The sequence below is a fragment of the Pelodiscus sinensis genome, chromosome 3, assembly GCF_052426305.1.
Source record: "Pelodiscus sinensis isolate ZL-2025 chromosome 3, ASM5242630v1, whole genome shotgun sequence".
In the NCBI taxonomy this organism is placed as follows: Eukaryota; Metazoa; Chordata; order Testudines; family Trionychidae; genus Pelodiscus; species Pelodiscus sinensis.
The window spans coordinates 174,285,997-174,299,803 of NC_143054.1; positions in this window are offsets into that span (position 1 = coordinate 174,285,997).

Consider the following 13,807-nt stretch of genomic DNA (forward strand, 5'->3'; position numbering starts at 1 on the left):
CATACCCTAACTGTCTGTGAGAAACCCAAGCTGGGAACTTTAGCAGCAAGGCATTGTGAGGCACCCCAGGTTGCATGACAAGTGGAGGCATCCCCTCACTCATCTGAATTATACACCAGAATGTCAAAAAATGACAAGTAATAAAGAGGTAGCCGGGTTAGTCTTGTTAGTCTTTAAAGTGCTACATATATTTTTTTCCTTTTGTTTTACCAAGATCAGACAGTTTATTAGGTGATGAGCTCTGAAGAAGTGGGTCTGCCCCATGAAAACTCATTACCTAATAAACTATCTTGTTAGGGGTCCCCCCCAGCATTTATTTACCCACTAAAGTAGTTGGAGTTAGTTGTATTCTTAGTGCTGAAATAGGTTTCCTATCCCATGAATATTTCAAATCCAACCCCTTCCCCCCATACACATATCAAATCAGGAGAAGTCAAAATCTCTAAAATATTCAAAATTAAGTATTTAGGGGTTTGCTCTTTGTTTTGAGACAATCAATATGTTTCATTTAGATAATTTCAAAGTGTTTCATGCCTATTGTGACCTTTTTTGGTAATTGTTAGAATTCTTAAATTTCAAAAGACAAAGTCATTTCAAACTGGAATAAAGAAGTTGACATTTTGTAAATGTTTAAATGTGCAAAAGCATTTCTCTTCACATATTTTTCAGTGTGGGAAATTAGACCCCTGGTGTTTAGTGATTACTAATATTTATATTTACACCTGATGGAGATAACCATACAGCCCCTGGCTTGCCTGGACCCCACCCCCAAGGTTTGGGTTCCCCCCCCCCCAGCACTGGGGACTCATGCCAGTGCTCCAGTCCCCGGCCACCCATCACAGGGTTGTAGCACAAAAAATCTCAGCCACAGCAGTCTTGTGTGGCTGAGAGCTACACGAGTTGGTGACGGACAAGATGCAAGACACTGGGCAGGTCTGCTGAGTCTGTGATCTCAGTTACACACTGCTGTTTTGCCATGTAAATCCGCAAGAATTCTCTGATTTCACACTGTTTTACCTCAGTAAAGAGGTCCACAATGCTCTTAGCCTTCACTTAGAGTAGAGAGCAGAACTTACGATCATTTGGGCAGTACTGCAGGAGTGATGCTAGCCCTGTACTAACAAAGTGCCAAGGGCTAACTAGTTCCAACAGCTCATAAAAACTTGGAGCAAAGCAAGATGAAGCATTCAAAGGTGGTTACCAATTATATTATGCTCAGTGGCAGCCTGGCAATGCAGGCGAACTAGGCAGTCACCAAGGGCGCCAAGATAAACGGCCGTTGAGGGCTTTGGAGCTGGGAACGCCGATTACACGCCGATCGCGCATTTCGCTTAGGGTGCCAGTTGGTGGCAGCTTGTCTAGGACCACTCCTGATGATGCTAATTGCAGTTGAACACATTTTCCTCAATAGCCTCTATTTGCAGGAATGGGGGAGGGAAGAAAATTACAATGTCCTTGCTTTGCTGCTAGAATCTATTGCCTAACAATAAATGCATTTGGTTGTTCTAGAAGCCAAGAACACTAAGGTAATCCTAGTATTAATTAAGTTGCGGCAATCCATTACATTTAATTGGGGAAGATATGCATAGTAAACATTCACTCTGTTCCTGTAAATTGCTGAATGTGTGCCACTTCTGTCTTTTTAAAGACAAGAAATTCTAAATATCTACTATATATTTTAGGGAGTTTGTTGGATCAAGAACTCCTAAATGGGCACCAAATTTGGTATACAGCTTCCTTTTATCATAACTTACAGCAACCTAAGGAAAACGGGATGTGTCTGGATTGCTTCGGATAAAACCAAGCACAAAGGAGAGAGTATAGTGATGTGCCTGTATAGTGATTACCTGGAATCAGTCATGGAGGGGATTTTAACTGGGGGTGTTTAGCACCAAAGCACAAAGTTCCACCACTCACTCCATTAGCTGGAAGCAGTACTAGTCTGTTATCCTTAGCTTGGTCTAGCTACTAGAGAGATGTGACTCACACATGGCAGTACAGCACCTAGTGCATTGTGTGTGCTACTGTAGTACAAAAAATAATACTGAACAGATTAATCTGGAGTTCTGGATCATAGTGGAGTTTGCAACACAGTTACTGAGATCTGAATTTGGCCTGTTCTCTGTTGTGGTGAAGTTAGAAAAAAACCTTTACCTAGTTCAAAGGAAAACAACTTTCCAAAACCTCAGATTACTGAGGAGGTTCTATTCATTCGGAATTTCATATCAATGAGCTTTCAAGGCTTTACCATAAAATTTTATTTATGTCATAGCTAGAAATATTAGTCCTCCAACATATCTAATCCTGAGTTCATGCAGAACCTCATATAAATAATTGTCAAGCTTATAAGTACCAACTGTGTGGGTGCTGTGATGTTGGGGCACCCATGGAAAAATATAGTGGGTGACCAGCAACCACTGGTGGACAAGGGTGCTATTTCAGGAGGATAGGGAGGGCAGCAGCCGTGCACTCCAGGACATGGCTTCCTTTTCGTCCCATTCCCTGGACTATTAGGGAGTGAGAGGAAAGTACTTGCATTCCATGCATGCCTCTTACACCTGACTGGTGAGCTCCCTTCATCAGCCAGGTGTGAGAGGCATGTATTGAATGCAAGTACTTTCCTTTCAGTCCCTTAGCATCCAGGGAATGGGATGAAAAGCAAGCCACATCCTGGAGTGCGCGGCTGCTGCCCCACTACCCCCCTGAAATGACGCCCTTCCTGGTGGACCCCCTCCTCCCATCCATTGCTGTTCAGTGGCAGGCAGGAAACATTGCAACAAGGGGGAGGAACAGTGACAGGAAGAGGAGGAGCAAAGGTGGGATGCACTCAGGGAGAGTGTGGAACAGAGTAGGAAGTGTTGGGTGAGATGGGGCCTTGGGGAAAGGAACAGAGTGGGGGCAGGGCCTGGGAAAAAGTGTGTCCCAAGTCAAGCATCCCCAGAGAAATAAGAAAGTCGGCACTTGTGGCCACGCTAAATTGTGACAACTGGGCAAATCACCACTTCCTTTCCTGTGCAGGTGAGCAGGCAGGTTTGGGGAATAGTTGAAACCTTGACTCCCCCAAATTCACATACATTTGCACATCCCCACTACTGCACAGGACTAGTAAAGTGCTGGCATGGCCAATTCCTGCCACAATGCAGGATCAAGGAGCCAAATTAGGAGTCTGTGAATTTTAACTCATTGGCACAGTTTAATCCCTAGGGGTATGTCTACACTACCCCGCTAGTTCGAACTAGCGGGGTAATGTAGGCATACCGCACTTGCAAATGAAGCCCGGGATTTGAATTTCCCGGACTTCATTTGCATAAGCGGGGAGCCGCCATTTTTAAATCCCCGCTGCTTCGAACCCCGTGCAGCGCGGCTACACAGGGCTCGAACTAGGTAGTTCGGACTAGGGTGCCTATTCCGAACTACCGGTACACCTCATTTCACGAGGAGTAACGGTAGTTCGGAATAGGAACCTAGTCCGAACTACCTAGTTCGAGCCCCGTGTAGCCGTGCTGCACGGGGTTCGAAGCAGTGGGGATTTAAAAATGGCGGCTCCCCGCTTATGCAAATGAAGCCCGGGAAATTCAAATCCCGGGCTTCATTTGCAAGTGCGGTATGCCTACATTACCCTCCTAGTTCGAACTAGGAGGGTAATGTAGACATACCCTAGGATAGCAAAACTACACAGTATTCCTCCATAACTCTCATAAGTTCATAAGTTCATTTACAAATATTTAAACATATTGCTAAAGATTTCCTGCGTACCATTAAGTGCTATCCAAAGCTAGGGTATCATCCACAAGAATCTAAAACTGTGCTGCTTGTGTCTAACTTAGCCTGCAGGCTCTGTGGGGCACAGACCATTTTTCCTTATGTGAATATGGTGCTGAGAATATGGCTTTTGCTAACAAAATAAATAAAGCTAATATAGAGATTTTCAAACTGGATTTCAGCATTTACAGTGGTGCAATAAGATCACACTATAGCCGTCAGTCTTGAAGGATCAACAGCAGTTTCTTTATAATTCCATGAGTTGGTACTTAACATTAGGACAGTCATTCTTTTTCAAGAACAATGTGTCCTCATTCTTTTGTGTCTCCTTCCAATGCTCTTAAAAATCTACGTGAGCCTCATATGTTCTGTTATTCTGTGTGTTATTCGAAAAACATTAGCTTGCTCAGTATTCAGCTGCCAGTTCTGGTATGGCCTCTTCCAATTGAGAACATTTCTGAGTAAGCTCTCCTAAACACTTAAGATCGCTACATTATGTTTTTGTTTTGTTTTATTTTTTTCCCTGTAAGAGTTTAGATGTGAATCACTTCTATCTACTGCTTTGGCCTTGAGTTTCAATATGGAGCTACCAATTGTTACAGGCAGTTATTTAGACAAATGCAAATAAAGCCATCTATGACAAATTATATTTATGAGCTTTTTTAAGATTAGACTCCATGTCTTCAGTCTTTCTCTAAAATCCACAGGAATAAGTGATGGTGCTTCAGAATGTTTTATTTTGCATCCAATCTTTGCAGCAATCTGCAACATTATGGAGCCACTCCATAGTTAAACTGGCATTTGAACTTTCATTTTAAGTCCTATTTCCCCCCAGCATCATTGCAGCTTTGCCTACTGAGAAAAGATCTCAGGATTTCCAGCAACTTCCACTGATGACACTTTTAATCTTGGCCAAATCCAGGAACTCATCAGTCCTTTATGCTCCATATGAGGTGTGAAAGGAAAGGAGACTAGGAGGCCAGTAATGTATTGTAGGCTATTAGTGGATCTCCTCCCAGCCTAAGAATTCTTTCAGGGCGTGCCTCCAGGGGATAGTTTTATTCTTCAATGATAAAACTTAGCTAAAACAAAGCAGTCCTTTTGCCCAATATGGGCTAGAGCTCTCAAGCATAGGCTACGTCTACACTGGCCCCTTTTCCGGAAGGGGCATGGTAATTTTTGAGATCGCAATAGGGAAATGTGCGGGGGATTTAAATATCCCCCGCGGCATTTAAATAAAAATGTCCGCCGCTTTTTTCCGGCTTTTAGAAAAGCCGGAAAAGAGCGTCTACACTGGCCCCGATCCTCCGGAAAAAGCGCCCTTTTCCGGAGGATCTTATTCCTACTTCAAAGTAGGAATTTTGAAGTAGGAATAAGATCCTCCGGAAAAGGGCGCTTTTTCCGGAGGATCGGGGCCAGTGTAGACGCTCTTTTCCGGCTTTTCTAAAAGCCGGAAAAAAGCGGCGGACATTTTTATTTAAATGCCGCGGGGGATATTTAAATCCCCCGCGCATTTCCCTATTGCGATCTCAAAAATTACCATGCCCCTTCCGGAAAAGGGGCCAGTGTAGACGTAGCCCTAATGTATCCTTACTCCTATTACTCATGAAGCCATACATGGAAAAGTATGGAGAGCAGTAAGGAGCACTTCAGTAAGCTAGGGCCGTGCAGGATGCCTGTAGAATGTAACTATGGCAGATTAAAAGCATGCTGGTACTGCTTTTGTGGCAGGTTAGATCTCAGTCAGGAAAATATTCCAATGGTCATAGCACCTTCTGTGCGTTACATATTTGTGAAGGGCTGGGGTGAAAGGCTTGCTCAGGGATGAAGCTCTGAGGCAGATCGCTGGGCTGCTGATTTTGAGCTGAGTTGGAGGCTATTAGTGGTCCACAACAGGAGACTATTTGAATCAAGGATGAGAACGAGTGATGTGAATTTCTAACCAGCAATCTGCCATGTTTGATTAAATCAATTTTTGTTGAGAAGCACTTGTGGTGATTCAGGGACTAGGTTTTGGAAGGGGGGGGGGGTGAATACGGAGCTGAGAAATTCTTGAAAGCTGAAAGGAATGTGTGTAAGGAGCACTGGGGAGGGCAAGGAAAATAGTTATGTATGGGCTATGTGCATCTGTTCTGACTGCAGAGTGATTAGGGACTTCAACATTTGTTTGCTCCTCCATTATTTTTACCATCTACTCAGGTTTTTTTTAAAAACATCTCCTGATTTTCTTTTCTGTCCTGGCTGGCCATTTCTCTACACTCCCCATGTTTCATTTTTTTCTGTGTCAGAGAAACATGCTTCTGGAACATGTTGTCCTTGCTCTGTCTTGATCACTTTCTTATCTGACAGAGGCACTCCACTGGTGTGTAGGGGGTTCCCTGAAAGGCCAAATCTGCATAAACATGAGATACAATACATAGAAGCATGATTGTTAGTTCATACACAGCAATGTAACATTACAGTAAAATTCACACCCCTTGAAATATACAGTGATGGATGGGAGGAGTGCTGTCCTTTTCTAAACATTCCAGCATTCAGTAACTAAGGAGTTAAACCCTGGTAGCTAGGAAATGTTGGCAGGGAGCCAGGAGAACCTGTGGGAGGAAAGTGTTGAGATTCGAATTGAAAAGGAATCTGCCTGCTTCCTTTCTCTGGGTAGTTTAAACCAATGAACTGGGGAGGGGTAGATTGATTAACTGAACTGCTTAGGGACACCATAGCTAGAAAAGGAATACCTGGGTCTAAAATTGGACTGAATCTTGGAAGTACAGATAGGTGCGTAGATAGGGGATATTTTAGTTAGATGCAATCAGGTTATTTTATTTTGTTGTTGTTGTTGTTTGGTTTAAATCCTCTGTGCTGAGTCCATGTGCTTCCCCTCTACACTATAACTGAAACTGAATCCCAGGGAAGCAATTCTCTGTGTTTTAATTTGTTTTCATAGTTGCTCTATAACCCTTAGCAACCAAGTGTGCTTTACCAAATATATCTTTTTGTTTTGATAATAAAACCACTTTTTTAAAGACTATGATTTGATTCTTGTGTCCTTGAAGATAATAGGAGGTCAGTGTATCCATGCCTAAGACTGAGAGGTCAACTATGAGAGATTACAGTTTTTCTTTTTTTTTCAAGCTCTCTTGTGGTAAAAGAGCTTGGGGTACCCCTCTAGAAGAAGTTCCCAAGTGATTTCTTCCTGGGTTCAAGAAGAAAGCATTTTTTTCCTACTTGGGTGGTGGTAGCTATCTCTCAAGGTTGAGAAATCTGTGACCTTGGAACATTTTTAAAACAGAAGCCTCTAGAGTCAAGGTATTTTAAAGCCTCTTGAGGGCCCCCCACCTTCTGCACTCAAAGTGCCAGAGTGGGAAACAGCCTTGACACATACTATGCACTTTCTCGTGGATGTTTGCAAGCGCAAAGCTTGGCAAACACCTACAAATGATGAGTTCCGCCCGGAAGGGAGGTAGGTTGCATTAAATCTCGGGTAAAGATTAAGGCTGGTGACTCAAGGGTTGCAGTGCAAGTAACAAGAATAAATATTATAACTTCTCCCACCATTTTTCAGAGGCGGAGAGGTCAGTGAAGCCAATATTTCACGCACCTATTGCATGCTTGTGGATTCAGAACTAATCTATATGCTGCTCACTTGTGTGCTGCTTTTGTCCCTAGATAAGTGATTGCTGAATGGTGCAGGAAAGTTTTCTAGAATGTGGGAAGGAAGAAAACAACTCTTTCAAAAGACATTTAGCAGATGATTGGAAAGTTCTTCCAGGAAAGTTTCCTAGAGATATCTCTAGAGGATTCCCATGACACTGCTTAGCTGCACAGAGGAATGTGAAGCAGACATTACCACGGCTAATCTTATACATTTCTATCACTTCATCCACTTCTGCATTACACAAAAATGATAAAGAAAAAATACCAGTGGGTTAACATTTTTCACAAAGTGATCACTCTATATGTGACTTCTCAGCCCTTGTCCTCAAAGGCAGTTTGCACAGCACCTTTAAAAGGTGAGACTGAGGGCCTAAATTAATATTTGCTAGATAATAAAAATCAGTAATTGAACAGAGACACTGGATCTATGGCTTTTATCTATGGCTTTTTACAAAAAAAACCTATATCACCAGTGGGCAAACACTTTTCATAAATTGATCACTCAATTTATGTATCTGATTTTTCAGCCCGCATCCTCAAAGGAAGTTTGCACAACACCTTCAAAGGGTGAGCCTGGGAGAGCTAAATTATTTTTTGCTAGATAATAAAAATCATGAATTGAACAGAGACACTGGATCTATGGCTTATTACAACAATCTATAGAACCACTTAAACGTCCCCCTTTATGCCCTCTGACTAGGGATGTGGAATCCTGGGTCTGAGCTCTGAGCTAGCATAAGCGGGGTGGAGAGGTAGGGGGTAGGTGGGTGGAAGGGAGAGAGCTGACCATAGGCTTACATCAGGCTCACTGACAGGGGAGGTGAGATAGGCAAAAAGAGCAAGCGTATGTCTACACTACCCTCCTAGTTCGAACTAGGAGGGTAATGTAGGCATACCGCACTTGCAAATGAAGCCCGGGATTTGAATTTCCTGGGCTTCATTTGCATAAGCGGGGAGCCGCCATTTTTAAAACCCCGCTAGTTCGAACCCCATGCACCACGTGGCTACACGGGGCACGAACTAGGTAGTTCGAACTAGGCTTCCTAGTTCGAACTACCGTTACTCCTCAATTCATGGCGGCTCCCCGCTTATGCAAATGAAGCCCGGGAAATTCAAATCCCGGGCTTCATTTGCAAGTGCAGTATGCCTACATTACCCCGCTAGTTCGAACTAGCGGGGTAGTGTAGACATACCCCAACTTCTTTTGGCAGGGCAATTCAAAAGGGTAGCAGTCAGAAACATGGTCCCTTTAAATTGATTCCAGAGCAAAGGGCAGTGCTGAAGGGCTGGCGGGGATGAGGAGGAGAGAGGCTAGCTCCATCCCTGCCCCTCCACTCAAGGTCCCATCCTTTCTACCCAAGGTTCCACCCCTACTGGGAGTGTGGAGCCATCTCACACACACAGACTTTATGGAGGGGCTCAGCAATTCTGTCAGACACTCTAGCCATTCCATGCAGTGTAGACATATCTTAAGTCTTCCCTTTCCAGCTCTTGTTCTCAAACTAGCCCCTAGCCAACTGGTATCTTTGGCTCTACCCTTTCTAGATATTAGCATCTTCAGCATTCTGAGGTCTTAAAACCCCAGAATGCTGCTAACTTAGTTGTTCTGGCAGTATTTTATGTTTGTTATGCAAAGCTGGGGGAGTTTCCCTCTTTGATGTGAGTCTCCCTCTTTAATTGTCTTCTTTCCCGAGCCAGTCCATGAAGAAGGTTAGTGCCAGGTGAGAAAGAGAGGGAGGATGAGCCTATAATGAAGTTTTCTCTCTTTTCTGATCTGAAACCTGGGTGGAAAACAGCCTGTAGTAGAGGGGAGGAATCAAGATATAAAGAAACAAAACTCAACTTCTCCTCACACTAAATCTTAAAATCCTGATAGCTGGCCAGAAAAGCCAAAGAAGAACCAAAATGGATGAGTCAAAAAGTTAATGCCTCTGCCACCCTAAAGTTCAAGGTTAGTTATCATCTGGGCTTGAAAAAATATGTAATCTACTCGCCCGTGGCGAGTAGATTACAACTCGGAAGAGCCGGGTTCGGGCGATGTGCGCATGCGCAGATCGCCGGACAACGTGGCTAGAGAGTGGGGCTCGCTGCGGCTCAGCGAGCCCTGGTTATCATTGATCTTGTGTCCAGTTGTAAAAGGATGTGTGTTGTTTATGCACACAGAAAACCACTAATAATTGCACCAATAAAACCCAAAGTTGGCTGGGTAGATGTGCCTAAATATGTATATATCCAATTCAGACCACAACTAAAACTTGACGCATCCCAATAAGTTGATTCAGAAACATCGTTTAAATTTTTGTCAAAATACAAACATCCCCCCTTATTTTCAAACCCCTATCAACCACAAAACAAAACAACTCCGGACCTCAGATCAGAAGATAGAACTGATTCTCTGTGCATACCTGTGCATTTTTGTACATAGTCTTCACGAGAAAGCTTTAGCTGCATCTGACAAAGTGGACTCCAGACTATGAAAGCTTATGCCCAAATAAATTAGTTAGTCTTTAAGATACCACGGGACTCCTCGTTGTTTTTAATGAAACAAACTAACACAGTTATCCCTCTGAAATTTGTTGAGAAACTGCATGACCCCCTTCCCATTGCTTTGGAGGCAGGGATTTCACATTTGGCAGAGAGGTTGCTGGTACCTGTGCTAGTACCTGCTCTGGTACCAGGAATGTGCTTCTTGCTCTGAAAATCCACCCAAATCTGGCCAAGTTATGAACCTCTGAAAAATCCCAGTTTGTACATGCTCAGTAGAGAGGCTTGCTGCAGGCTCTCAGCTAAAGTCACCGAAGCATTACTTACCCAGGGCTGTTGGGGTTGGACTTTTTTCTGTAATTGCTATTTGTGGATGCCAGGGATCAGTGTGGTGAGAAATGGAGTGTGCTAAATAGATATAGAAGGACACAGGTGGGACAGGAGAGGGTTAATAAGACGGGCCAAGAAGAAAGAAAATCTCAAGCAGAGGATGGGGATAGGAACCAGCTGTGAGTAGCACAGAGCATAATTGCAGAAAGTGCCACCGATAGTTATCTATGGAGGTTATGTGCTCGATAAGAATAGGTGCTGAGGGATGAGGTCTACAGAGACAGATTGTGGCAGAAACATCTCTAACAAACTATTCATTCATCAATAGAACCAGGAGTCTTCAGTCTCAACACTTTTATGCTGATAGTGTCCCAGGCATCTGTGTGGTGTCTGGTCCACATAGAACAGAATAGACTGTTCTGTGTGATGCTAGTAGCTCAAGTGACAAAGGTCTGTGCACAGGAACTGGATGTCTGACCTCTGCCGATGTTCCAAGCCGAGGGCTAGTGTGGTGCCCACATGACAGCTCCACATGACAGTTTGTTCTGATTGCTTTTTAAAAATCTTAGGGAATTATATCATAGACTCACCAACAAACTAAGCCAATGACAAAAAATGCTAAGGTTGCAAAATTCCTATCAGATGCTTAGCAGGTCACACAAATGAAAAATAAACTGTCCCTTAATTGTGTGTTTCTCATGTTCTGAATTGTAAAAGACTGAGATTTACAGAGGAGCTGGACACTCACATTTGCAGCTGCATTTTAAACATACAAAGTGCTATTACATGACAAGTAAGTAACTCAGTGTTGTAATTTGGTCACTGAAAATTAGTTGGATGAGTGACAGGCTTTAATTTCTCCATCCCTAAATTTAGCATTAATTCTTCTCACAGGAATGCTGTGTAGTGCCTTTATTAATGTTGGTGAATCATTCAAATACTATGTCTAGAGAACATAGGAACACCCAGGAGGAAATTAAATAGCTCTGCAGTCAGGGGAGGGTTTGGATGGTGTATAGTAAACAAGGCCTGAGGACTATACATGAAAGATGAGAATAAAAATCTAGCTACCCTTTATGGCACGCCATGCATACTTTGTACTAAATGAGGCAGAAGTCTCCTGGAAAAATAATTGATTTTCATATAAGAAATTAATTAACTATTTTGGTTTTGGTGCCTTACCCAAAACACTGGAAAAAAAATCTGGTTCAATTTGACCTGACCTCAAACCATTAAAAAAAATGCAATGAATAAAAAGTACTTGAAAAATCTTTATTCTGATCCATCCAAAATATTTGCGTCAATTCAAATCAATTTTTTTCACATTCTTTGTTTCTGAGTCAACCAAAATGAACACAAAGCATATTTTTTAATTATTTTAATTCAACTATTTTTAAGTATTTTCCATCCCCTTCCCGTGTATTTGTTTTATTTTAAATTGTCTGAATTTGAAAATCCGTTTCAAAAGGAAACATTTCAAAATGGTCAAAATATATTTCCAGTTTTTTTCTATAAAAGCGTTTGTTGAATTTGGCCTGAATTTATAAAGTTTTAGAGCAGCAAAAATGCAATTTTTGACTAAACAAAAATATAAAACAAATCACCCAGTGCTATGGTATGTCTGTTGCTGAATACAAGGTGGCCAGACTTTTTGGGATGCAGTCACAAACATTACGCCGTGGGCAATGTCTTTTACAAGACTTCCTTCTGTCTGGCAGACACTGTTCTTCATAGTGTAGTGTCCTGTGTCACTCAAAACACTCCTTTACATTAACATGCATTATAGAAATTGTACCAGTGAGTGCATAAGATGCTAACACATCTAGGCTGTGTCTAGACTGGCAAGTTTTTCCGCAAAAGCACCTGCTTTTGTGGAAAAACTTGCCAGCTGTCTATACTGGCCGCTTGAATTTCCGCAAGAACAGAAATCAGTGCTTCTTGCGGAAATACTATGCTGCTCCCGTTTGGGCAAAAGTCCTTTTCCGCAAAAGCTTTTGCGCAAAAGGGCCAGTGTAGACAGCTCAGTTTTGTTTTGCGCAAAAAAGCCCTGATCGCGAAAATGGCCATCGGGGCTTTTTTGCGCAAAAGTGCATCTAGATTGGCACGGACGCTTTTCCGCAAAAAGTGCTTTTGTGGAAAAGCGTCTGTGCCAATCTAGATGCTCTTTTCCGCAAATGCTTTTAACGGAAAACTTTTCTGTTAAAAGCATTTGCGGAAAATCATGCCAGTCTAGACGTAGCCTTATTGTGGATTTATACATTGTATAAACATTTGCAGATATTCACAAAGTCAAGGTAGCAATTTCTACTATTCTTGAATTTCTCAACAATGAAATAATGTCCCTATTAGTCCCCAAATGTCTGTTGCTATGGATTTCTGGATCTCGGATTTCCAAAGTGTACACTGGCCTGACATCATTGTACTTACAGATAACTTGCCGACCAGTAGCCCCATGTTTTCACAGAATAACAGTGTTTTACAGTCATGTTTCACCTCCTATTTTTCTTAACTTGGAATACTGCAACCCAGTTAGGGCTGGTAAGATGTTGCTATGTGGACATCTATGCTTCCTCAAACAGATGTGAAGACAATTCATCAAGTATTTATTAAATGAAAGGGCAGGAGCTCTGATCTTTCCAGAGGAAACTAGTTTGGGCAGAAGTCTGCAAAATGCCCTGGGGGAATGTCTTGAGAGGTTCTGGGAAAATAACTGCCAGGGCAATGTGCACTGGTCCTGTAGAGAGAAAAGGGAGCAGGTCTGCCTGCTGATTCTGGTGGAGAGGGAAGGGCTGAAGTCTGGAGGTTTTTCCCTGAGAAGGAAGTTTTGGTTTTGGCTAATGGCTAGACCCACACACACAATGGGGAACCAGAGGCTGTGGTCAAAGCTGATGTCAGCAAGGGAAGCAGTATTGCCATCCCCAAGTATTCAAAAATCACAAATTAAAAAAAAGTAAGATTGACTTAAATATGAGATTTTAACCAAATAATATGTTTGAGTTCTTATTATATGTTCTGGTTTCTGAGGTGCTAGAAGGCTTTTATTTGCAATCACCAGAGCTAGAACCCTTTTTTTTTAAAGAACATTGAGATTCTCTGATAATCACCTGACTCCAAGAGCTGGGGCTTTAAGAAAATCACAAACATTAGGTGTTTCAATAAAAAATAATATGAGTTGGTAATACTGAGCAAGCATATTCTCCCATGATGATGAAGTAACCTTTTGAAGTGTACGAATTTTAAAAGTGATCTCCTATTATCAATATGATTATATACTGAGTTTAAAAGGAAACAATTGAATCCTCAATATAAAACTATTATGTTAAAATATAAAGATGATGCAGTGAGAGGAATAATGCCTGCAGCTATTATTTATAACACCCTAAAATGCTGTTTTCATTGTTCTAAGTTTCCCATCACAGGAAGCCTTTCTAATTACCTGGCTGAAGCAATGATTGATTGTGGAAACCAACACTTAAAGCAGTAAACTAATGACTAATGATATGAGTGCTGAGAGGTCATTAGTTTGTGTAAAAGGGAGAACAAAATACAGGTGTCAGAGAAATGAATAAATAGAGCA